Source organism: Pseudophryne corroboree, unplaced genomic scaffold (genome assembly GCF_028390025.1).
Source record: "Pseudophryne corroboree isolate aPseCor3 unplaced genomic scaffold, aPseCor3.hap2 scaffold_2708, whole genome shotgun sequence".
Classification (NCBI taxonomy): Eukaryota; Metazoa; Chordata; class Amphibia; order Anura; family Myobatrachidae; genus Pseudophryne; species Pseudophryne corroboree.
The window spans coordinates 1-22,971 of NW_026969370.1; the positions used below are offsets into that span (position 1 = coordinate 1).

The window sequence follows — 22,971 nt, forward strand, 5'->3', positions numbered from 1 at the left end:
ATGCACTTTAGACATTGTATCTGCTAAGTGACATCATATCTAGTGTATTCCTTTCTTATAGCTCAGCTTCTATTCCCTATTAGTGGAGACTAACAGCTAACATCATAATCATATATTTTTGTTTTATAACATTTCACATGAGTCAAATACACGCGGACACGCCGTGCCCTACACGTGTGTTTCACTGCATCTATGGCAACTTACATTAAAGCTAACAAGAAAGCACACTCGTTCTGTCTTTAAACTGATAAAAGAAACCCCAATAATATGGGGCATGCAAAAATTGAGGTAAAACTCAGTTTTGCTCCTCTCCACGGAAATCTTTAGTAAAAGGCGAAAGATTTGTTCGTTCTGAAGAGAAGCCAGAGCATGACCAAGATTTTCATCTGAAAATATGTGTTCTCCCTGCAGTTGTTGTCCCCAGATGAGAGTTCCCTTGTGCTGCCTCAGTTGAATCTCCTTTACTTGACAGAGATGTGCCTGAGCAGCGGCCCTCCCCAGCCCTATCCCAAATCATACTTATTTTGCATAGGAGATACCATGGTCATGAAGATTGTTCTCCCAGGGTGAGGTTCATTCATTGCATTCTGGGTATGCTGACCCCTGTGATTTCCCCAATGTGGGAAACTCGACTGCATTATTTGTGGTAGTGGGGGACTGTGTTTGTGCTTTCCTCTGGTCAGCTCTGGTAAAAGTCAGATTTCTTTGTCTCAGATCTTCCTCTAGCCTTGTTCTTCTTTCGAGAGTTCCCTTGTGCTGCCTCAGTTGGATCTCCTTCACTTGACAGGGGGTGCCCGAGCAGCAATCCTCCACAGCTCTAGCCCAACTCCTACTTACCTGCCAGGTGAGATACTATGATCTTCACTGTTAGGGCAATCAGGATGTGGAATTCCCTGCCAGGGAAGGTGGTAATGGCGGACTCTGTAATTGGATTTAAAAAAGGAATGGATACATTTCTGAATGAAAAAGCTATCTAAGGTTATAATACTTAAAATATCAACATGGTTAATCCGGGGGTAACATGAGTTATAGTAGCTAACTAGTCATAAAACATTATTCAGCAAGTATGTAGAATCATCACAACTTAAAACAGGTTGAACACGATGGGCAATTTGCCTCTATTCAACCTCAAAAACTATGTTACTATATGTTACTATATTACTATGTTACTGTAGTATACAGAAAACCAAAATGCAATGAACAGTGATAGTGAGCACTGATGAGGATACTAGAACTGACACTGAGCAGCAAGATGCAGCACTGGACTATTAGTAATGTACTGTAGTATGCTGAGCACCACAATGCAGCACAAGACAATGAGCAGTGATACTGAGCACTGATGAGGATACTACTGAGAACTGACACTGAGCAGGAGAGACACACTACTAGTATTACTGAGCAGCAATAAGTAACCACTGATACTGAGCACTGATATTGAGATTTCCACTGAGAGAACATAGCCACGTCCATTCCGCTCTCTCTTCAATGCACGAGTAAAAATGGCGGCAACGCGCAGCTCTTTATATGGAATCCGAATCTCGCGAGAATCCGACAGCGGGATGATGACATTTTCCCTTGTTCAGGTTTTGCGAGTCAGGCGGGAACAACCGAGCCTGCCTCGGACCAGTGTAAACAACGTGGAGTTCGTGGGGAATTCGGTTCTCGGAGAACCGAACCCGCTTCTCTCTACCTTATACCAATCAATTTTTTTATTTTCAATCTAAGCCCCTGCAGTTTTCTGTAAGCATCTGCTTCGCTATGATGATCAACAAGTCACAAGGGCAAACACTCAGGGCTTGAGGCGTAGATCTTAGGACCAGCTGCTACAAGCATGGCAGAGGTGTCACTATCACTGGTGACACCCAGAGAGGTGGCAAGGGAGATTGTAATGCAGTGCGCGCAGATAAGCAGCGCAATGGTAAAAAGGAGGCATGGTTTCATAGGTAGGGGCGTGGCCTGGTGGCCTGAATCTACATTTTGTTGCTCCGGGTGTCCCGGGGGTTGGGGGCTGCACCCGGGGACTAGTGTGTGAGCGGTGCTGGCTCCTGCACAGTGAAAGGGCATGGCCACCCAGCATGACGCCTCCCTTCTTGACCATGCTGTAATTGCAGTCGCACTGCAGTTCAGCGTGATCATAAAAAATGGTGTAGCCTCCTGCTGGTGCAGACTGTATGTGCGCGCAGGAAGCCGCCACCATTTTTGTGATCACAGCGGCTGAATGTGATGTCATACAGCCGCTGTGACCACGCCCCCTGTGTCTACTCCGTTGCAGACCCCATTTTGAAGCCTTGCCCCCGCACCGCTCCATCCCTGACTTGGAAATGGAGTGTTGCTGACCCACCTATCCCCCCCCGCCCCGATTGACAGGCAGAGGCGATCGCATTCTCTGCGGGGTGCCGCAGAAAATGCAGGCACATGCGTATGCTCTTAGCAATTTTTGCAGTTGGATCGCTTATTGTGATTGCAATCCAACCTGAATCAGGCCCTATTACCTATCACAATGCGCTGCGGGCAGTACAAAATTGGGTTAATATAGGAGAAAAACCCCCAGACCTGTGCTCCTTAACTGTACCTGGTGGCTAGTGGAGCGGCTGCCCAGTAATCAGTGTCCACGCCAGTGCGCACACGGTCCACCCCCTACGGCCACGCTCCCCTTCATCAGCGGCCTCGTGATCCGGAAGGGTGGTGTGTGTGTGACTGACCTTAGGATGAAACCGGACCCTCCGCTGCAGTGACCCAGCAACCAGGGCACGGGAGTATACAGCGCCGCTGGGAGTGATGAAGCTGCAGTAAAGATGTCTATTAGACCTAGCCTGCTGCAGCCCTTGTAGATTCTCATAAAACAAGTTCTTCTTTTCTTGTCAAAATTTATAGCTAAGAATAGGCTGCCTGAGGCAGGCCCCTGTTAAGTGGCCTGCTACTGAAGGCACCAACTACAAACTGAGCTCCCTGTTCATGGAAGCGGGGTTATAGAGGAGAATGCACTGAGCATCTTGGGAACAGTCAAAAGCTTTGAGCCGGTTGGTGCCTCAGATCAAGATCCTACTCTACACCCCAATGTGAATCCTTGTGGAGTCCAGTGTACCCCACAGAAGAAATTAATGTGTCACACCCATTGGCAGCAACCTTAGAATAGCTGCTGACGGGCACAATTGAGAAAGGAAGGGGGGGGGGGGGACATTTGAATCCAGCACATAAATGCAATTCAAATATGTAATTTGTACCTTCCTATTTTAAAATATAATGGATGAACCTCACCCTGTGAGAACAATCTTCATGATCAAGAGATCTCATATGCAAAATAAGTATGAGTTGGGATAGGGCTGGGGAGGGTGGCTGCTCGGGCAGCCCCTCCCCCGTCAAGTTAAGGAGATTCAACTGAGGAAGCACAAGGGAACTCTCGTCTGGGGACAACAACTGCAGGGAGACCACATCTTTTCAGATGAACATGGGAGGGCGGAAGGCTGCCTAATACTGAAGCACCATCAAATATCAAACCATATGCAACATCTAGTACAAGCCTTCCTGGGGGAAGGTCTGCAGCAGACGGATTTGCATACAGTGATGTTATTCAAGCAGTGGGCCAAAGTTGGCTGGAACCCTCATCTGCATATGAAAAGAGAAAAGGGGCGTGCAGGGCATGGCGGCCTTTTGCAGTGCTTGGATGACCCCTAGTTCTCATTAAACACCCCCACCCTCCTTTGGTGTGGGGCTCATGTTGGCCATGCCCCATCCCCTGAAGCATTCAAGCTGATTTCTTGCAGCAGCTGGGCACTGTAACAGCTCCAGAGCTGTTCTGTAAGGCAAGTAAAAGGGTGTGGGCCCTGCAGCACCACCTGTAGTTTGCATTGTGCGTTGGAAGGCACAAAGTAAGCAGACGGGAGGAGAAGTCAGGATAGTGCGCAAGGGCATCCTTTTCTCTTAGTCCGTAGAGGATGCTGGGGTCACATTAAGAACCATGGGGTATAGACGGGATCCGCAAGAGACATGGGCACTTTAAGACTATCAAAGGGTGTGAACTGGCTCCTCCCTCTATGCCCCTCCTCCAGACTCCAGTTATAGGAACTGTGCCCATGGAGACGGACATTTCGAGGAAAGGATTTATTGTTAAACTAAGGTGAGCATCTTACCAGCTCACACCTTAAGCATGCCGCAGAACGTGGCATTCAACAGAACACAAGCCAACGGCATGAATAATTGCAGCAAAAAGCTGACCAGAACCATAACACAACATGTGTATAACCACAAGTAATAACTGCAGACACAGTATGGACTGGGACGGGTGCCCAGCATCCTCTACAGACTAAGAGAAAAGGATTTACCGGTAGGTATTAAAATCCTATTTTCTCATACGACCTAGAGGATGCTGGGGTCACATTAAGAACCATGGGGTTATACCAAAGCTCTTGAACGGGTGGAAGAGTGCGTACGACTCTGCAGCACCGAATGACCCAACTTGAAGTTATCATCGGCCAAGGTATCAAACTTGTAAAACTTAGCAAAAGTGTTTACTAAATAGCTGCTCGGCAAAGTTGCAATGCCGAGACTCCCCGACCTGCTGCCCAGGATGAACCCACCTTTCTAGTAGAATGGGTCTTCACCTAATTCAGTAACGGCAATCCTGCCATGGAATGAGCATGCTGAATCTTACCACAGATCCAGCGCATAATGGTCTACATGGAAGCAGGACACCCAATCCTGTTGGGAGCATACAGGACAAACAGAGCCTCTGTTTTCCTAATCTGAACCGTTCTGGTGACATAAATTTTCAAAGTTCTGACCACAGCCAGAGACTTTGACTCAACGAAGGTGTCAGTGGCCAAAGGCACCATGTGGAAAGATGACCCACCTTCGGCAGAAATTGTTGACGTGTCCTCAATTCTGCTCTATCTTCATGAAAGATCAAATAAAGGCTCTTGTGATACTGCATGGTTTGTACTGTTTTCCATGTGCTCCCAGATCTTTCAAGCAAGTAGCATGGTCAAGAAAGTTCTGTTTGAAAAGAAACAAACATTTACTGTCATTGTTATGCAAATAAACTTACATTAAAGCTAACCAGAAAGCACACTCGTTCTGTCTTTAAACTGATAAAAGAAACCCCAATAATATGGGCATACCTCCCAACTTTGTCGGCTCGCAAAGAGGGACACACGCGCGGCGAAGTCGCACGCGCTCCCAAAAAGGGCGTGGCCTAAGTAAAAAGGGGCATGGCTTAGCGGGAGGACCCGCGATCGCGAGTCACGCCCCCGTTTTCGGAACTGAGGGGGCATGCCCAGCGCTCTGTGAGCCGCTGGCATGCCACCTCTCCCTCTGACTTCAGTGAATAGACGCTGTGCGCACAGCGACTATTCACCGCTGCTCTGCTAAGCAGGGCAGCGACAGACAGAGCCTCCCAACTGTCCTCCCCACCGCGGGACACTGCGGCCCGCAGGTGGGACAGCGGGACAGTCCCCAAAAAACGGGACTGTCCCGCGAAAATCGGGACAGTTGGGAGGTATGATATGGGGCATGCAAAAATTGAGATAAAACTCAGTTTTGCTCCTCTCCACGGAAATCTTTAGTAAAAGGCGATAGATTTGTTCGTTCTGAAGAGAAACCAGAGCATGACCAAGATTCCACCTGTCGCCTGAGTGCCATGCCAGCAGTCCTCATTCAGCTCAAAGTGAGCACCCAATTTGAAAGAAAGAAAGCAGATTTCTCACCAGGCTTCCCCTTGCTATAAACATGGTTTGTACTCTTTTCCATGTGCTCCCAGATCTTTCAAGCAATTAGTATGGTCAAGAAAGTTCTGCTTGAAAAGAAACAGACATTTATTGTCATTGTTATGCAAATAAACTTACATTAAAGCTAACAAGAAAGCACACTCGTTCTGTCTTTAAACTGATAAAAGAGACCCCAATAATATGGGGCATGCAAAAATTGAGATAAAACTCAGTTTTGCTCCTCTCCACGGATAATCTTTAATAAAAGGCGAAAGATTTGTTCATTCTGAAGAGAAACCAGAGCATGACCAAGATTCCACCTGTCGCCTGAGTGCTGTGCCAGCAGTCCTCATTCAGATCAAAGTGAGCGCCCAATTTGAAAGAAAGCAGATTTCTCACCTGGCTTCTCCTTGCTATAAGCATGGTTTGTACTGTATTCCATGTGCTCCCAGATCTTTAAAGCAAGTAGCATGGTCAAGAAAGTTCTGTTTGAACATAAATAAACATTTACTGTCATTTCTATGCAAATGAGCTTACATTAAAGCACACTCATTCTATCTTTAAACCGGTAAAAGAAACCCCAAAAAGATGGGGCATGCAAAAATTGAGATAAAACTCGGTTTTGCTCCTCTCCACGGAAATCTTTAGTAAGAGGCGAAAGATTTGTTCGTTCTGAAGAGAAACCAGAGCATGACCAAGATTTTTATCTGAAAATATGTGTTCTCCCTGCAGTTGTTGTCCCCAGATGAGAGTTCCCTTGTGCTGCCTCAGCTGAATCTCCTTTACTTGACAGAGATGTGCCTGAGCAGCGGCCCTCCCCAGCCCTATCCCAAATCATACTTATTTTGCATAGGCGATACCATGGTCATGAAGATTGTTCTCCCAGGGTGAGGTTCATTCATTGCATTCTGGGTATGCTGACCCCTGTGATTTCCCCAAATGTGGGAAACTCGACTGCATTATTTGTGGTAGTGGGGGACTGTGTTTGTGCTTTCCTCTAGTCAGCTCTGGTAAAAGTCAGATTTATTTGTCTCAGATCTTCCTCTAGCCTTGTTCTTCTTTCGAGAGTTTCCTTGTGCTGCCTAAGTTGGATCTCTTTCACTTGACAGGGGGGTGCCCGAGTAGCGACCCTCCCCAGCTCTAGCCCAACTCCTACTTACCTGCCAGGTGAGATACTATGATCATGAAGGTGCTTCTCCCAGGGCAAGGCTCACCCATTGCACTCTGGGTGTGGTGCCCCTGCGATTTCCCCAAATGTGGGAAGCTTGACTGCATAATTTGTGTTTCCCCTGGTCGGCTCTCGTATAATTCAGATCTCTTTGTCTCAGGTCTCTCTCCAGCCTAGTTTGCTGTCTGTTTCCACTTCTTTTTTCATGAGCCCCTCCCTTTTATACCCTTGTGCACTATCCTGACTTCTCCTCTTGTCTGCTTATTTTGTGCCTTCCAATGCACAATGCAAACTACAGGTAGTGCTGCAGGGCCCACACCCTTTTACTTGCCGTACAGAGCAGCTCTGGAGCTGTTACAGTGCCCAGCTGCTGCAAGAAATCAGCTTGAATGCTTCAGGGGCTGGGGCATAGCCAACATGAGCCCCACACCGAAGGAGGGTGGAGGTGTTTAATGCGAACTAGGGGTCATCCAAGCGCCGCAAAAGGCCGCTATGCCCTGCACGCCCCTTTTCTCTTTTCATATGCAGACGAGGGTTGAAGCCAACTTTGACCCACTGCTTGGATGACATCACCGTATGCAAATCCATCTGCTGCAGGCCTTCCCCCAGGAATGCTTGCACTAGTTGTTGCATTTGGTTTGTTGTTTGGGGGTGCTTCATTATTAGGCAGCCTTCTGCCCTCCCATGTTCATCTGAAAATATGTGTTCTCCCTGCAGTTGTTGTCCCCAGATGAGAGTTCCCTTGTGCTGCCTCAGTTGAATCTCCTTTACTTGACAGAGATGTGCCTGAGCAGCGGCCCTCCCCAGCCCTATCCCAAATCATACTTATTTTGCATAGGAGATACCATGGTCATGAAGATTGTTCTCCCAGGGTGAGGTTCATTCATTGCATTCTGGGTATGCTGACCCCTGTGATTTCCCCAAATGTGGGAAACTCGACTGCATTATTTGTGGTAGTGGGGGACTGTGTTTGTGCTTTCCTCTGGTCAGCTCTGGTAAAAGTCAGATTTATTTGTCTCAGATCTTCCTCTAGCCTTGTTCTTCTTTCGAGAGTTCCCTTGTGCTGCCTCAGTTGAATCTCCTTCACTTGACAGGGGGGTACCCGAGCAGCGACCCTCCCCAGCTCTAGCCCAACTTCTACTTACCTGGCAGGTGAGATACTATGATCATGTAGGTGCTTCTCCCAGGGCAAGGCTCACCCATTGCACTCTGGGTGTGCTGCTCCTGCGATTTCCCCAAATGTGGGAAACTTGACTGCATAATTTGTGTTTCCCCTGGTCGGCTCTCGTATAATTCAGATCTCTTTGTCTCAGGTCTCTCTCCAGCCTAGTTTGCTGTCTGTTTCAACTTCTCTTTTCTTGAGCCGCTCCCTTCTATGCCCTTGCGCACTATCCTGACTTCTCCCGTCTGCTTACTTTGTGCCTTCCAATGCACAATGCAAACTACAGGTAGTGCTGCAGGGCCCACACCCTTTTACTTGCCGTTCAGAGCAGCTCTGGAGCTGTTACAGTGCCCAGCTGCTGCAAGAAATCAGCTTGAATGCTTCAGGGGCTGGGGCATAGCCAACATGTGCCCCACACCGAAGGAGGGTGGAGGTGTTTAATGCGAACTAGGGGTCATCCAAGCGCCGCAAAAGGCCGCCATGCCCTGCACGCCCCTTTTCTCTTTTCATATGCAGACGAGGGTTGAAGCCAACTTTGACCCACTGCTTGGATGACATCACTATATGCAAATCCATCTGCTGCAGGCCTTCCCCCAGGAATGCTTGTACTAGTTGTTGCATTTGGTTTGTTGTTTGGGGGTGCTTCAGTATTAGGCAGCCTTCTGCCCTCCCATGTTTATCTGAAAATATGTGTTCTCCCTGCAGTTGTTGTCCCCAGATGAGAGTTCCCTTGTGCTGCCTCAGTTGAATCTCCTTTACTTGACAGAGATGTGCCTGAGCAGCGGCCCTCCCCAACCCTATCCCAAATCATACTTATTTTGCATAGGCGATACCATGGTCATGAAGATTGTTCTCCCAGGGTGAGGTTCATTCATTGCATTCTGGGTATGCTGACCCCTGTGATTTCCCCAAATGTGGGAAACTCGACTGCATTATTTGTGGTAGTGGGGGACTGTGTTTGTGCTTTCCTCTGGACAGCTCTGGTAAAAGTCAGATTTCTTTGTCTCAGATCTTCCTCTAGCCTTGTTCTTCTTTCGAGAGTTCCCTTGTGCTGCCTCAGTTGGATCTCTTTAACTTGACAGGGGGGTGCCCGAGCAGCGACCCTCCCCAGCTCTAGCCCAACTCCTACTTACTTGCCAGGTGAGATACTATGATCATGAAGGATCTTCTCCCAGGGCAAGGCTCACCCATTGCACTCTGGGTGTGGTGCCCCTGCGATTTCCCCAAATGTGGGAAGCTTGACTGCATAATTTGTGTTTCCCCTGGTCGGATCTCGTATAATTCAGATCTCTTTGTCTCAGGTCTCTCTCCAGCCTAGTTTGCTGTCTGTTTCCACTTCTTTTTTCATGAGCCCCTCCCTTTTATACCCTTGTGCACTATCCTGACTTCTCCTCCTGTCTGCTTACTTTGTGCCTTCCAATGCACAATGCAAACTACAGGTAGTGCTGTAGGGCCCACACCCTTTTACTTGACGTACAGAGCAGCTCTGGAGCTGTTACAGTGCCCAGCTACTGCAAGAAATCAGCTTGAATGCTTCAGGGGCTGGGGCACAGCCAACATGAGCCCCACACCGAAGGAGGGTGGAGGTGTTTAATGTGAACTAGGGGTCATCCAAGCACCGCAAAAGGCCGCCATGCCCTGCACGCCCCTTTTCTCTTTTCATATGCAGACGAGGGTTGAAGCCAACTTTGACCCACTGCTTGGATGACATCACCGTATGCAAATCCATCTGCTGCAGGCCTTCCCCCAGGAATGCTTGCACTAGTTGTTGCATTTGGTTTGTTGTTTGGGGGTGCTTCAGTATTAGGCAGCCTTCTGCCCTCCCATGTTCATCTGAAAATATGTGTTCTCCCTGCAGTTGTTGTCCCCAGATGAGAGTTCCCTTGTGCTGCCTCAGTTGAATCTCCTTTACTTGACAGAGATGTGCCTGAGCAGCGGCCCTCCCCAGCCCTATCCCAAATCATACTTATTTTGCATAGGAGATACCATGGTCATGAAGATTGTTCTCCCAGGGTGAGGTTCATTCATTGCATTCTGGGTATGCTGACCCCTGTGATTTCCCCAAATGTGGGAAACTCGACTGCATTATTTGTGGTAGTGGGGACTGTGTTTGTGCTTTCCTCTGGTCAGCTCTGGTAAAAGTCAGATTTATTTGTCTCAGATCTTCCTCTAGCCTTGTTCTTCTTTCGAGAGTTTCCTTGTGCTGCCTCAGTTGGATCTCTTTCACTTGACAGGGGGGTGCCCGAGCAGCGACCCTCCCCAGCTCTAGCCCAACTCCTACTTACCTGCCAGGTGAGATACTATGATCATGAAGGTGCTTCTCCCAGGGCAAGGCTCACCCATTGCACTCTGATTTCCCCAAATGTGGGAAGCTTGACTGCATAATTTGTGTTTCCCCTGGTCGGCTCTCGTATAATTCAGATCTCTTTGTCTCAGGTCTCTCTCCAGCCTAGTTTGCTGTCTGTTTCCACTTCTTTTTTCATGAGCCCCTCCCTTTTATACCCTTGTGCACTATCCTGACTTCTCCTCCTGTCTGCTTACTTTGTGCCTTCCAATGCACAATGCAAACTACAGGTAGTGCTGCAGGGCCCACACCCTTTTACTTGCCGTACAGAGCAGCTCTGGAGCTGTTACAGTGCCCAGCTGCTGCAAGAAATCAGCTTGAATGCTTCAGGGGCTGGGGCATAGCCAACATGAGCCCCACACCGAAGGAGGGTGGAGGTGTTTAATGCGAACTAGGGGTCATCCAAGCGCCGCAAAAGGCCGCCATGCCCTGCACGCCCCTTTTCTCTTTTCATATGCAGACGAGGGTTGAAGCCAACTTTGACCCACTGCTTGGATGACATCACCGTATGCAAATCCATCTGCTGCAGGCCTTCCCCCAGGAATGCTTGCACTAGTTGTTGCATTTGGTTTGTTGTTTGGGGGTGCTTCAGTATTAGGCAGCCTTCTGCCCTCCCATGTTCATCTGAAAATATGTGTTCTCCCTGCAGTTGTTGTCCCCAGATGAGAGTTCCCTTGTGCTGCCTCAGTTGAATCTCCTTTACTTGACAGAGATGTGCCTGAGCAGCGGCCCTCCCCAGCCCTATCCCAAATCATACTTATTTTGCATAGGAGATACCATGGTCATGAAGATTGTTCTCCCACGGTGAGGTTCATTCATTGCATTCTGGGTATGCTGACCCCTGTGATTTCCCCAAATGTGGGAAACTCGACTGCTTTATTTGTGGTAGTGGGGGACTGTGTTTGTGCTTTCCTCTGGTCAGCTCTGGTAAAAGTCAGATTTCTTTGTCTCAGATCTTCCTTTAGCCTTGTTCTTCTTTCGAGAGTTCCCTTGTGCTGCCTCAGTTGGATCTCCTTCACTTGACAGGGGGGTACCCGAGCAGCGACCCTCCCCAGCTCTAGCCCAACTTCTACTTACCTGGCAGGTGAGATACTATGATCATGTAGGTGCTTCTCCCAGGGCAAGGCTCACCCATTGCACTCTGGGTGTGCTGCTCCTGCGATTTCCCCAAATGTGGGAAACTTGACTGCATAATTTGTGTTTCCCCTGGTCGGCTCTCGTATAATTCAGATCTCTTTGTCTCAGGTCTCTCTCCAGCCTAGTTTGCTGTCTGTTTCAACTTCTCTTTTCTTGAGCCGCTCCCTTCTATGCCCTTGCGCACTATCCTGACTTCTCCCGTCTGCTTACTTTGTGCCTTCCAATGCACAATGCAAACTACAGGTAGTGCTGCAGGGCCCACACCCTTTTACTTGCCGTTCAGAGCTGCTCTGGAGCTGTTACAGTGCCCAGCTGCTGCAATAAATCAGCTTGAATGCTTCAGGGGATGGGGCATGGCCAACATGAGCCCCACACCAAAGGAGGGTGGGGTGTTTAATGCGAACTAGGGGTCATCCAAGCACCGCAAAAGGCCGCCATGCCCTGCACGCCCCTTTTCTCTTTTCATATGCAGATGAGGGTTGAAGCCAACTTTGACCCACTGCTTGGATGACATCACCGTATGCAAATCCGTATTCTGCAGAACTTCCCCCAGGAATGCTTGCACTAGTTGTTGCATTTGGTTTGTTGTTTGGGGGTGCTTCAGTATTAGGCAGCCTTCTGCCCTCCCATGTTCATCTGAAAATATGTGTTCTCCCTGCAGTTGTTGTCCCCAGATGAGAGTTCCCTTGTGCTGCCTCAGTTGAATCTCCTTTACTTGACAGAGATGTGCATGAGCATTTGGGATAGGGCCCTCCCCAGCCCTATCCCAAATCATACTTATTTTGCATAGGAGATACCATGGTCATGAAGATTATTCTCCCAGGGTGAGGTTCATTCATTGCATTCTGGGTATGCTGACCCCTGTGATTTCCCCAAATGTGGGAAACGTGACTGCTTTATTTGTTGGCAGTGGGGGACTGTGTTTGTGTTTTCCTCTGATCTCTGGTAAAAGTCAGATTTCTTTGTTTCAGATCTTCCTCTAGCCTTGTTCTTCTTTCGAGAGTTTCCTTGTGCTGCCTCAGTTGGATCTCCTTCACTTGACAGGGGGGTGCCCGAGCAGCGACCCTCCCCAGCTCTAGCCCAACTCCTACTTACCTGCCAGGTGAGATACTATGATCATGAAGGTGCTTCTCCCAGGGCAAGGCTCACCCATTGCACTCTGGGTGTGCTGCCCCTGCGATTTCCCCAAATGTGGGAAACTTGACTGCATAATTTGTGTTTCCCCTGGTCAGGTCTCGTATAATTCAGATCTCTTTGTCTCAGGTCTCTCTCCTGCCTAGTTTGCTGTCTGTTTCCACTTCTCTTTTCTTGAGCCGCTCCCTTCTATGCCCTTGCGCACTATCCTGACTTCTCCTCCTTTCTGCTTACTTTGTGCCTTCCAACGCACAATGCGAACTACAGGTAGTGCTGCAGGGCCCACACCCTTTTACTTGCCTTACAGAGCAGCTCTGGAGCTGTTACAGTGCCCAGCTGCTGCAAGAAATCAGCTTGAATGCTTCAGGGGCTGGGGCATAGCCAACATGAGCCCCACACCGAAGGAGGGTGGAGGTGTTTAATGCAAACTAGGGGTCAGCCAAGTGCTGCAAAAGGCCACCATGCCCTGCACGCCCCTTTTCTCTTTTCATATGCAGACGAGGGTTGAAGCCAACTTTGACCCACTGCTTGGATGACATCACCATATGCAAATCTATCTGCTGCAGGCCTTCCCCCAGGAATGCTTGCACTAGTTGTTGCATTTGGTTTGTTGTTTGGGGGTGCTTCAGTATTAGGCAGCCTTCTGCCCTCCCATGTTCATCTGAAAATATGTGTTCTCCCTGCAGTTGTTGTCCCCAGATGAGAGTTCCCTTGTGCTGCCTCAGTTGAATCTCCTTTACTTGACAGAGATGTGCCTGAGCAGCGGCCCTCCGCAGCCATATCCCAAATCATACTTATTTTGCATAGGAGATACCATTGTTATGAAGATTGTTCTCCCAGGGTGCGGTTCATTCATTGCACTCTGGGTATGCTGAACCCTGTGATTTCCCCAAATGTGGGAAACTCGACTGCATTATTTGTGGTAGTGGTGGACTGTGTTTGTGCTTTCCTCTGGTCAGCTCTGGTAAAAGTCAGATTTCTTTGTCTCAGATCTTCCTCTAGCCTTGTTCTTCTTTCGAGAGTTCCTTTGTGCTGCCTCAGTTGGATCTCCTTCACTTGACAGGGGGGTGCCCGAGCAGCGACCCTCCCCAGCTCTAGCCCAACTCCTACTTACCTGCCAGGTGAGATACTATGATCATGAAGGTGCTTCTCCAAGGGCAAGGCTCACCCATTGCACTCTGGGTGTGCTGCTCCTGCGATTTCCCCAAATGTGGGAAACTTGACTGCATAATTTGTGTTTCCCCTGGTCAGGTCTCGTATAATTCAGATATCTTTGTCTCAGGTCTCTCTCCAGCCTAGTTTGCTGTCTGTTTCCACTTCTCTTTTCTTGAGCCGCTCCCTTCTATGCCCTTGCGCACTATCCTGACTTCTCCTCCTTTCTGCTTACTTTGTGCCTTCCAACGCACAATGCGAACTACAGGTAGTGCTGCAGGGCCCACACCCTTTTACTTGCCTTACAGAGCAGCTCTGGAGCTGTTACAGTGCCCAGCTGCTGCAAGAAATCAGCTTGAATGCTTCAGGGGCTGGGGCATAGCCAACATGAGCCCCACACCGAAGGAGGGTGGAGGTGTTTAATGCAAACTAGGGGTCAGCCAAGTGCCGCAAAAGGCCACCATGCCCTGCACGCCCCTTTTCTCTTTTCATATGCAGACGAGGGTTGAAGCCAACTTTGACCCACTGCTTGGATGACATCACCATATGCAAATCTATCTGCTGCAGGCCTTCCCCCAGGAATGCTTGCACTAGTTGTTGCATTTGGTTTGTTGTTTGGGGGTGCTTCAGTATTAGGCAGCCTTCTGCTCTCCCATGTTCATCTGAAAATATGTGTTCTCCCTGCAGTTGTTGTCCCCAGATGAGAGTTCCCTTGTGCTGCCTCAGTTGAATCTCCTTTACTTGACAGAGATGTGCCTGAGCAGCGGCCCTCCCCAGCCCTATCCCAAATCATACTTATTTTGCATAGGAGATACCATGGTCATAAAGATTGTTCTCCCAGGGTGAGGTTCATTCATTGCATTCTGGGTATGCTGACCCCTGTGATTTCCCCAAATGTGGGAAACTCAACTGCATTATTTGTGGTAGTGGGGGACTGTGTTTGTGTTTTCCTCTGGTCAGCTCTGGTAAAAGTCAGATTTCTTTGTCTCAGATCTTCCTCTAGCCTTGTTCTTCTTTCGAGAGTTCCATTGTGCTGCCTCAGTTTGATCTCCTTCACTTGACAGGGGGGTACCCGAGCAGCGACCCTCCCCAGCTCTAGCCCAACTCCTACATACCTGCCAGGTGAGATACTATGATCATGAAGGTGCTTCTCCCAGGGCAAGGCTCACCCATTGCACTCTGGGTGTGCTGCTCCTGTGATTTCCCCAAATGTGGGAAACTTGACTGCATAATTTGTGTTTCCCCTGGTCGGCTCTCGTATAATTCAGATCTCTTTGTCTCAGGTCTCTCTCCAGCCTAGTTTGCTGTCTGTTTCCACTTCTCTTTTCTTGAGCCGCTGCCTTCTATGCCCTTGTGCACTCTCCTGACTTCACCTGTCTGCTTACTTTGTGCCTTCCAACGCACAATGCAAACTACAGGTAGTGCTGCAGGGCCAACACCCTTTTACTTGCCTTACAGAGCAGCTCTGGAGCTGTTACAGTGCCCAGCTGCTGCAAGAAATCAGCTTGAATGCTTCAGGGGCTGGGGCATAGCCAACATGAGCCCCACACCGACGGAGGGTGGAGGTGTTTAATGCTAACTAAGGGTCATCCAAGCGCCGCAAAAGGCCGCCATGCCCTGCATACCCCTTTTCTCTTTTCATATGCAGATGAGGGTTCCAGCCAACTTTGGCCCACTGCTTGGATGACATCACCGTATGCAAATCCGTCTTCTGCAGACCTTTTCCCAGGAATGCTTGTACTAGTTGTTGCATTTGGTTTGTTGTTTGGGGGTGCTTCAGTATTAGGCAGCCTTCTGCTCTCCCATGTTCATCTGAAAATATGTGTTCTCCCTGCAGTTGTTGTCCCCAGATGAGAGTTCCCTTGTGCTGCCTCAGTTGAATCTCCTTTACTTGACAGAGATGTGCCTGAGCAGCGGCCCTCCCCAGCCATATCCCAAATCATACTTATTTTGCATAGGAGATACAATTGTCATGAAGATTGTTCTCCCAGGGTGAAGTTCATTCATTGCATTCTGGGTATGCTGACCCCTGTGATTTCCCCAAATGTGGGAAACTCGACTGCATTATTTGTGGTAGTGGGGGACTGTGTTTGTGCTTTCCTCTGGTCAGCTCTGGTAAAAGTCAGATTTCTTTGTCTCAGATCTTCCTCTAGCCTTGTTCTTTTTTCGAGAGTTTCCTTGTGCTGCCTCAGTTGGATCTCCTTCACTTGACAGGGGGGTGCCCGAACAGCGACCCTCCCCAGCTCTAGCCCAACTCCTACTTACCTGCCAGGTGAGATACTATGATCAGGAAGGTGCTTTTCCCAGGGCAAGGCTCACCCAATGCACTCTGGGTGTGCTGCTCCTACGATTTCCCCAAATGTGGGACACTTGATTACATAATTTGTGTTTCCTCTGGTCGGCTCTCGTATAATTCAGATCTCTTTGTCTCAGGTCTCTCTCCAGCCTAGTTTGCTGTCTGTTTCCACTTCTCTTTTCTTGAGCCGCTCCCTTCTATGCACTTGTGCACTATCCTGACTTCTCCCGTCTGCTTACTTTGTGCCTTCCAACGCACAATGCAAACTACAGGTAGTGCTGCAGGGCCCACACCCTTTTACTTGCTTTACAGAGCAGCTCTGGAGCTGTTACAGTGCCCAGCTGCTGCAAGAAATCAGCTTGAATGCTTCAGGGGCTGGGGCATAGCCAACATGAGCCCCACACCGAAGGAAGGTGGAGGTGTTTAATGCGAACTAGGGGTCATCCAAGCGCCGCAAAATGCCGCCATGCCCTGCACACCCCTTTTTTATTTTCATATGCAGACGAGGGTTGAAGCCAACTTTGACCCACTGCTTGGATGACATCACCATATGCAAATCCATCTGCTGCAGGCCTTCCCCCAGGAATGCTTGCACTAGTAGTTGCATTTGATTTGTTGTTTGGGGGTGCTTCAGTATTAGGCAGCCTTCTGCCCTCCCATGTTCATCTGAAAATATGTGTTCTCCCTGCAGTTGTTGTCCCCAGATGAGAGTTCCCTTGTGTTGCCTCAGTTGAATCTCCTTTACTTGACAGAGATGTGCCTGAGCAGCGGCCCTCCCCAGCCCTATCCCAAATCATACTTATTTTGCATAGGAGATACCATGGTCATGAAGATTGTTCTCCCAGGGTGAGGTTCATTCATTGCACTCTGGGTATGCTGACCCCTGTGATTTCCCCAAATGTGGGAAACTCGACTGCATTATTTGTGGTAGTGGGGGACTGCGTTTGTGCTTTCCTCTGGTCAGCTCTGGTAAAAGTCAGATTTCTTTGTCTCAGATCTTCCTCTAGCCTTGTTCTTCTTTCGAGAGTTCCCTTGTGCTGCCTCAGTTGGATCTCCTTCACTTGACAGGGGGTGCCCGAGCAGCAATCCTCCACAGCTCTAGCCCAACTCCTACTTACCTGCCAGGTGAGATACTATGATCTTCACTGTTAGGGCAATCAGGATGTGGAATTCCCTGCCAGGGAAGGTGGTAATGGCGGACTCTGTAATTGGATTTAAAAAAGGAATGGATACATTTCTGAATGAAAAAGCTATCCAAGGTTATAATACTTAAAATATCAACATGGTTAATCCGGGGGTAACATGAGTTATAGTAGCTAACTAGTCATAAAACATTATTCAGCAAGTATGTAGAATCATCACAACTTAAAACAGGTTGAACACGATGGGCAATTTGCCTCTATTCAACCTCAAAAACTATGTTACTATATGTTACTATATTACTATGTTACTGTAGTATACAGAACACCACAATGTAATGAGCAGTGATAGTGAGCACTGATGAGGATACTAGAACTGACACTGAGCAGCAAGATGCAGCACTGGACTATTAGTAATGTACTGTAGTATGCTGAGCACCACAATGCAGCACAAGACAATGAGCAGTGATACTGAGCACTGATGAGGATACTACTGAGAACTGACACTGAGCAGGAGAGACACACTACTAGTATTACTGAGCAGCAATAAGTAACCACTGATACTGAGCACTGATATTGAGATTTCCACTGAGAGAACATAGCCACGTCCTCTCCGCTCTCTCTTCAATGCACGAGTAAAAATGGCGGCAACGCGCAGCTCTTTATATGGAATCCGAATCTCGCGAGAATCCGACAGCGGGATGATGACATTTTCCCTTGTTCAGGTTTTCCGAGTCAGGCGGGAACAACCGAGCCTGCCTCGGACCAGTGTAAACCACGTGGAGTTCGTCGGGAATTCGGTTCTCGGAGAACCGAACCCGCTCCTCTCTACCTTATACCCATCAATTTTTTTATTTTCAATCTAAGCCCCTGCAGTTTTCTGTAAGCATCTGCTTCGCTATGATGATCAACAAGTCACAAGGGCAAACACTCAGGGCTTGAGGCGTAGATCTTAGGACCAGCTGCTACAAGCATGGCAGAGGTGTCACTATCACTGGTGACACCCAGAGAGGTGGCGAGGGAGATTGTAATGCAGTGCGCGCAGATAAGCAGTGCAATGGTAAAAAGGAGGCATGGTTTCATAGGTAGGGGCGTGGCCTGGTGGCCTGAATCTACATTTTGTTGCTCCGGGTGTCCCGGGGGTTGGGGGCTGCACCCGGGGACTAGTGTGTGTGCGGTGCTGGCTCCTGCACAGTGACAGGGCATGGCCACCCAGCATGACGCCTCCATTCTTGACCATGCTGTAATTGCAGTCGCACTGCAGTTCAGCGTGATCATAAAAAATGGTGTAGCCTCCTGCTGGTGCAGACTGTATGTGCGCGCAGGAAGCCGCCACCATTTTTGTGATCACAGCGGCTGAATGTGATGTCATACAGCCGCTGTGACCACGCCCCCTGTGTCTCCTCCGTTGCAGACCCCATTTTGAAGCCTTGCCCCCGCACCGCTCCATCCCTGACTTGGAAATGGAGTGTTGCTGACCCCCCTCTCCCCCCCCGCCCCGATTGACAGGCAGAGGCGATCGCATTCTCTGCGGGGTGCCGCAGAAAATGCAGGCACATGCGTATGCTGTTAGCAAATTTTGCAGTTGGATCGCTTATTGTGATTGCATTCCAACCTGAATCAGGCCCTATTACCTATCACAATGCGCTGCGGGCAGTACAAAATTGGGTTAATATAGGAGTAAAACTCCCAGACCTGTGCTCCTTAACTGTACCTGGTGGCTAGTGGAGCGGCTGCCCAGTAATCAGTGTCCACGCCAGTGCGCACACGGTCCACCCCCTACGGCCACGCTCCCCTTCATCAGCGGCCTCGTGATCCGGAAGGGCGGTGTGTGTGTGACTGACCTTAGGAAGAAACTGGAGCCTCCGCTGCAGTGACCCAGCAACCAGGGCACGGGAGTATACAGCGCCGCTGGGAGTGATGAAGCTGCAGTAAAGATGTCTATTAGACCTAGCCTGCTGCAGCCCTTGTAGATTCTCATAAAACAAGTTCTTCTTTTCTTGTCAAAATTAATAGCTAAGAATAGGCTGCCTGAGGCAGGCCCCTGTTAAGTGGCCTGCTACTGAAGGCACCAACTACAAACTGAGCTCCCTGTTCATGGAAGCGGGGTTATAGAGGAGGATGCGCTGAGCATCTTGGGAACAGTCAAAAGCTTTGAGCCGGTTGGTGCCTCAGATCAAGATCCTACTCTACACCCCAATGTGAATCCTTGTGGAGTCCAGTGTACCCCACAGAAGAAATTAATGTGTCACACCCATTGGCAGCAACCTTAGAATAGCTGCTGACGGGCACAATTGAGAAAGGAAGGGGGGGGGGGGGGACATTTGAATCCAGCACATAGATGCAATTCAAATATGTAATTTGTACCTTCCTATTTTAAAATATAATGGATGAACCTCACCCTGTGAGAACAATCTTCATGATCAAGAGATCTCATATGCAAAATAAGTATGAGTTGGGATAGGGCTGGGGAGGGTGGCTGCTCGGGCAGCCCCTCCCCCGTCAAGTTAAGGAGATTCAACTGAGGACGCACAAGGGAACTCTCGTCTGGGGACACCAACTGCAGGGAGACCACATCTGTTCAGATGAACATGGGAGGGTGGAAGGCTGCCTAATATTGAAGCACCATCAAATATCAAACCATATGCAACAACTAGTACAAGCATTCCTGGGGGAAGGTCTGCAGAAGACGGATTTGCATACGGTGATGTCATCCAAGATGTGGGCCAAAGTTGGCTGTAACCCTCATCTGCATATGAAAAGAGAAAAGGGGCATGCAGGGCATGGCGGCCTTTTGCGGTGCTTGGATGACCCCTAGTTCGCATTAAACACCCCCACCCTCCTTTGGTGTGGGGCTCATGTTGGCCATGCCCCATCCCCTGAAGCATTCAAGCTGATTTCTTGCAGCAGCTGGGCACTGTAACAGCTCCAGAGCTGTTCTGTAAGGCAAGTAAAAGGGTGTGGGCCCTGCAGCACCACCTGTAGTTTGCATTGTGCGTTGGAAGGCACAAAGTAAGCAGACGGGAGGAGAAGTCAGGATAGTGCGCAAGGGCATCCTTTTCTCTTAGTCCGTAGAGGATGCTGGGGTCACATTAAGAACCATGGGGTATAGACGGGATCCGCAAGAGACATGGGCACTTTAAGACTTTCAAAGGGTGTGAACTGGCTCCTCCCTCTATGCCCCTCCTCCAGACTCCAGTTATAGGAACTGTGCCCAGGGAGACGGACATTTCGAGGAAAGGATTTATTGTTAAACTAAGGTGAGCATCTTACCAGCTCACACCTTAAGCATGCCGCAGAACGTGGCATTCAACAGAACACAAGCCAACGGCATGAACAATTGCAGCAAAAAGCTGACCAGAACCATAACATAACATGTGTATAACCACAAGTAATAACTGCAGACACAGTATGGACTGGGACGGGTGCCCAGCATCCTCTACGGACTAAGAGAAAAGGATTTACCAGTAGGTATTAAAATCCTATTTTCTCATACGACCTAGAGGATGCTGGGGTCACATTAAGAACCATGGGGTTATACCAAAGCTCTTGAACGGGTGGGAGAGTGCGTACGACTCTGCAGCACCGAATGACCCAACTTGAGGTTATCATCAGCCAAGGTATCAAACTTGTAAAACTTAGCAAAAGTGTTTACTAAATAGCTGCTCGGCAAAGTTGCAATGCCGAGACTCCCCGACCAGCTGCCCAGGATGAACCCACCTTTCTAGTAGAATGGGTCTTCACCTAATTCAGTAATGGCAATCCTGCCATGGAATGAGCATGCTGAATCTTACCACAGATCCAGCGCATAATGGTCTACATGGAAGCAGGACACCCAATCCTGTTGGGAGCATACAGGACAAACAGAGCCTCTGTTTTCCTAATCTGAACCGTTCTGGTGACATAAATTTTCAAAGTTCTGACCACAGCCAGAGACTTTGACTCAACGAAGGTGTCAGTGGCCAAAGGCACCATGTGGAAAGATGAACCACCTTCGGCAGAAATTGTTGACGTGTCCTCAATTCTGCTCTATCTTCATGAAAGATCAAATAAAGGCTCTTGTGATACTGCATGGTTTGTACTGTTTTCCATGTGCTCCCAGATCTTTCAAGCAAGTAGCATGGTCAAGAAAGTTCTGTTTGAAAAGAAACAACATTTACTGTCATTGTTATAGAATTTGGGAGAAAAAACAAGAAGAAATCTGCACTGTTGACGCACTGGACAGAATGAATGAATCATAAAATATAACCTTTATTAAGTATGTATTAAAATTGGATAAATATTAATATTATTATCCCAAACTGCAGTGAAACATAAATGTTAAAATCACAGAACTAACATACATGTGCATAAGAAGAATAAAGAGATGTGAAAAAAAGGTTTAAAAAGCGTGTCCGTGTGTGATTATTTTTGAAGGCACAACCCTGGCGGGGTTGTTTATATAGATATATATGTTGCTAATAATCACTTTCTAGCGTAATGTTATTAAATAGCTGTTAGTATCTATGTCGTCAGGTACCACTGGGTCGTATCCTATATACTCCCTTCACTCAATAGGGGTTACCTCCCGGGAAGCCATCCCCATTGGCGAATTTGTGGGGGTGATTGAGTATAACCGGTAAGCTAACCTCCAATTTGTGGGGTGCTTAGGTAGATGGGGATCACTTATTTCTCTGTGTCCCCTAAGACTATATTCCTAAATTCAATACCACAGGGGGATAGCTTTCTATATCGGATAAGGAATCACTTGATAGGGAAATCTCTATGGATCATGGAAAGATCATATTTATTAATATCCAAACTAAAAAAATGATGAATAGCTTTAATTTAGCTGTTTAGATATAGTTAATTGGCGAGATATACCAACAGGTGCGGTTGCCTTAAGGAATATGGCAATTCCAATATAAATAGCAGCCCTCCTTCATATAATCAGCCAGATCTTATTAAATCTGGTCCAGATATAGCCGTTCAGATATACTTAATTGACAACATATATCAATCGGTGGGGTTGCCTTAAGGAATATAGCAATTCCAATTCTCATATAAATAGCAACCTTCCTTCATATATTCAGCCAGATCTTATTTAATCTGATCTAGGCGTAGGCAATAATGCTTTCCTTAGAGGTATAGCCACCTCAATTCTTATTAAGAAGCAAAGTGTCTGTCATAATGGTTTATCCAATTCATCTAAGAAATAATATATTCCATGTGTCAGAGATTCATTACTCTCTATTTACACTGTTAAAGAGTTAATTCTTATTATGTTACAGTGTAATGAAATTATCATATAGGGAGATGTGGCAATTCCATGTGCTATATATATAATAACCCTTAGTGGTCCAGATTCCACAATGAGGAATTTTCTTATAAACCGCTGAAACACACAGCTGTTTGACTGACTTCCAAATATATCTATCTCACTTTGTAACAGTCTTATGATAGAGAAACTGTTACATATTCGGTCACTTAGTTATCTAAAGGTAAACAGACTCAGTGTGAGGGTAATATAATATATCAAATGCGCTGTCAATAATCGTGGTAACTGGTGTAATAATGTGGTATATTGAGTATGCTAGTAAGGCATATAACTGCTCTCCAGCCTTTAAGTGTTACCAATCAATTTGTTACACTGTAAAGGATTTATGGTGTCCTGTTAGGACATGCAGCTGCTAGGCTGACTCAAAGATTTATCCATTTGTAACAATTATGTAACAGTTATATACATGTTACTGGTATT

At 47.9% G+C, this 22,971-nt stretch overlaps 23 non-coding genes across 23 annotated transcripts; 19 read left to right on the top strand and 4 right to left on the bottom strand.

Annotated features, from left to right (window-relative positions):
* Positions 1-255: 255 nt before the first annotated feature.
* On the bottom strand, positions 256-371 carry LOC135013314 (U5 spliceosomal RNA). Its single transcript, XR_010211994.1, has one exon. It is a non-coding gene; the product is annotated as a U5 spliceosomal RNA (small nuclear RNA).
* A 144-nt stretch (positions 372-515) lies between these two features.
* LOC135013321 (U1 spliceosomal RNA) lies at positions 516-678 on the top strand. The gene has a single exon (XR_010212001.1). It is a non-coding gene; the product is annotated as a U1 spliceosomal RNA (small nuclear RNA).
* Positions 679-5,492: 4,814 nt separating this feature from the next.
* Positions 5,493-5,605, bottom strand: LOC135013319 (U5 spliceosomal RNA). Its single transcript, XR_010211999.1, has one exon. It is a non-coding gene; the product is annotated as a U5 spliceosomal RNA (small nuclear RNA).
* Positions 5,606-5,891: 286 nt separating this feature from the next.
* LOC135013318 (U5 spliceosomal RNA) lies at positions 5,892-6,008 on the bottom strand. Its single transcript, XR_010211998.1, has one exon. It is a non-coding gene; the product is annotated as a U5 spliceosomal RNA (small nuclear RNA).
* A 270-nt stretch (positions 6,009-6,278) lies between these two features.
* On the bottom strand, positions 6,279-6,394 carry LOC135013315 (U5 spliceosomal RNA). Its single transcript, XR_010211995.1, has one exon. It is a non-coding gene; the product is annotated as a U5 spliceosomal RNA (small nuclear RNA).
* Positions 6,395-6,538: 144 nt separating this feature from the next.
* LOC135013300 (U1 spliceosomal RNA) lies at positions 6,539-6,702 on the top strand. Its single transcript, XR_010211980.1, has one exon. It is a non-coding gene; the product is annotated as a U1 spliceosomal RNA (small nuclear RNA).
* A 152-nt stretch (positions 6,703-6,854) lies between these two features.
* On the top strand, positions 6,855-7,017 carry LOC135013311 (U1 spliceosomal RNA). The gene has a single exon (XR_010211991.1). It is a non-coding gene; the product is annotated as a U1 spliceosomal RNA (small nuclear RNA).
* A 674-nt stretch (positions 7,018-7,691) lies between these two features.
* LOC135013320 (U1 spliceosomal RNA) lies at positions 7,692-7,855 on the top strand. Its single transcript, XR_010212000.1, has one exon. It is a non-coding gene; the product is annotated as a U1 spliceosomal RNA (small nuclear RNA).
* Positions 7,856-8,007: 152 nt separating this feature from the next.
* On the top strand, positions 8,008-8,170 carry LOC135013304 (U1 spliceosomal RNA). The gene has a single exon (XR_010211984.1). It is a non-coding gene; the product is annotated as a U1 spliceosomal RNA (small nuclear RNA).
* A 671-nt stretch (positions 8,171-8,841) lies between these two features.
* On the top strand, positions 8,842-9,005 carry LOC135013301 (U1 spliceosomal RNA). The gene has a single exon (XR_010211981.1). It is a non-coding gene; the product is annotated as a U1 spliceosomal RNA (small nuclear RNA).
* Positions 9,006-9,157: 152 nt separating this feature from the next.
* LOC135013313 (U1 spliceosomal RNA) lies at positions 9,158-9,320 on the top strand. The gene has a single exon (XR_010211993.1). It is a non-coding gene; the product is annotated as a U1 spliceosomal RNA (small nuclear RNA).
* Positions 9,321-9,994: 674 nt separating this feature from the next.
* Positions 9,995-10,156, top strand: LOC135013298 (U1 spliceosomal RNA). Its single transcript, XR_010211979.1, has one exon. It is a non-coding gene; the product is annotated as a U1 spliceosomal RNA (small nuclear RNA).
* A 973-nt stretch (positions 10,157-11,129) lies between these two features.
* On the top strand, positions 11,130-11,293 carry LOC135013302 (U1 spliceosomal RNA). The gene has a single exon (XR_010211982.1). It is a non-coding gene; the product is annotated as a U1 spliceosomal RNA (small nuclear RNA).
* Positions 11,294-11,445: 152 nt separating this feature from the next.
* LOC135013305 (U1 spliceosomal RNA) lies at positions 11,446-11,608 on the top strand. The gene has a single exon (XR_010211985.1). It is a non-coding gene; the product is annotated as a U1 spliceosomal RNA (small nuclear RNA).
* A 678-nt stretch (positions 11,609-12,286) lies between these two features.
* Positions 12,287-12,451, top strand: LOC135013307 (U1 spliceosomal RNA). The gene has a single exon (XR_010211987.1). It is a non-coding gene; the product is annotated as a U1 spliceosomal RNA (small nuclear RNA).
* Positions 12,452-12,600: 149 nt separating this feature from the next.
* Positions 12,601-12,763, top strand: LOC135013306 (U1 spliceosomal RNA). The gene has a single exon (XR_010211986.1). It is a non-coding gene; the product is annotated as a U1 spliceosomal RNA (small nuclear RNA).
* A 674-nt stretch (positions 12,764-13,437) lies between these two features.
* On the top strand, positions 13,438-13,601 carry LOC135013303 (U1 spliceosomal RNA). The gene has a single exon (XR_010211983.1). It is a non-coding gene; the product is annotated as a U1 spliceosomal RNA (small nuclear RNA).
* A 152-nt stretch (positions 13,602-13,753) lies between these two features.
* On the top strand, positions 13,754-13,916 carry LOC135013308 (U1 spliceosomal RNA). Its single transcript, XR_010211988.1, has one exon. It is a non-coding gene; the product is annotated as a U1 spliceosomal RNA (small nuclear RNA).
* A 674-nt stretch (positions 13,917-14,590) lies between these two features.
* On the top strand, positions 14,591-14,754 carry LOC135013322 (U1 spliceosomal RNA). The gene has a single exon (XR_010212002.1). It is a non-coding gene; the product is annotated as a U1 spliceosomal RNA (small nuclear RNA).
* Positions 14,755-14,906: 152 nt separating this feature from the next.
* On the top strand, positions 14,907-15,069 carry LOC135013310 (U1 spliceosomal RNA). The gene has a single exon (XR_010211990.1). It is a non-coding gene; the product is annotated as a U1 spliceosomal RNA (small nuclear RNA).
* Positions 15,070-15,740: 671 nt separating this feature from the next.
* On the top strand, positions 15,741-15,904 carry LOC135013309 (U1 spliceosomal RNA). Its single transcript, XR_010211989.1, has one exon. It is a non-coding gene; the product is annotated as a U1 spliceosomal RNA (small nuclear RNA).
* A 152-nt stretch (positions 15,905-16,056) lies between these two features.
* On the top strand, positions 16,057-16,219 carry LOC135013312 (U1 spliceosomal RNA). Its single transcript, XR_010211992.1, has one exon. It is a non-coding gene; the product is annotated as a U1 spliceosomal RNA (small nuclear RNA).
* A 671-nt stretch (positions 16,220-16,890) lies between these two features.
* On the top strand, positions 16,891-17,054 carry LOC135013297 (U1 spliceosomal RNA). Its single transcript, XR_010211978.1, has one exon. It is a non-coding gene; the product is annotated as a U1 spliceosomal RNA (small nuclear RNA).
* The last annotated feature ends 5,917 nt before the right edge of the window (positions 17,055-22,971 follow it).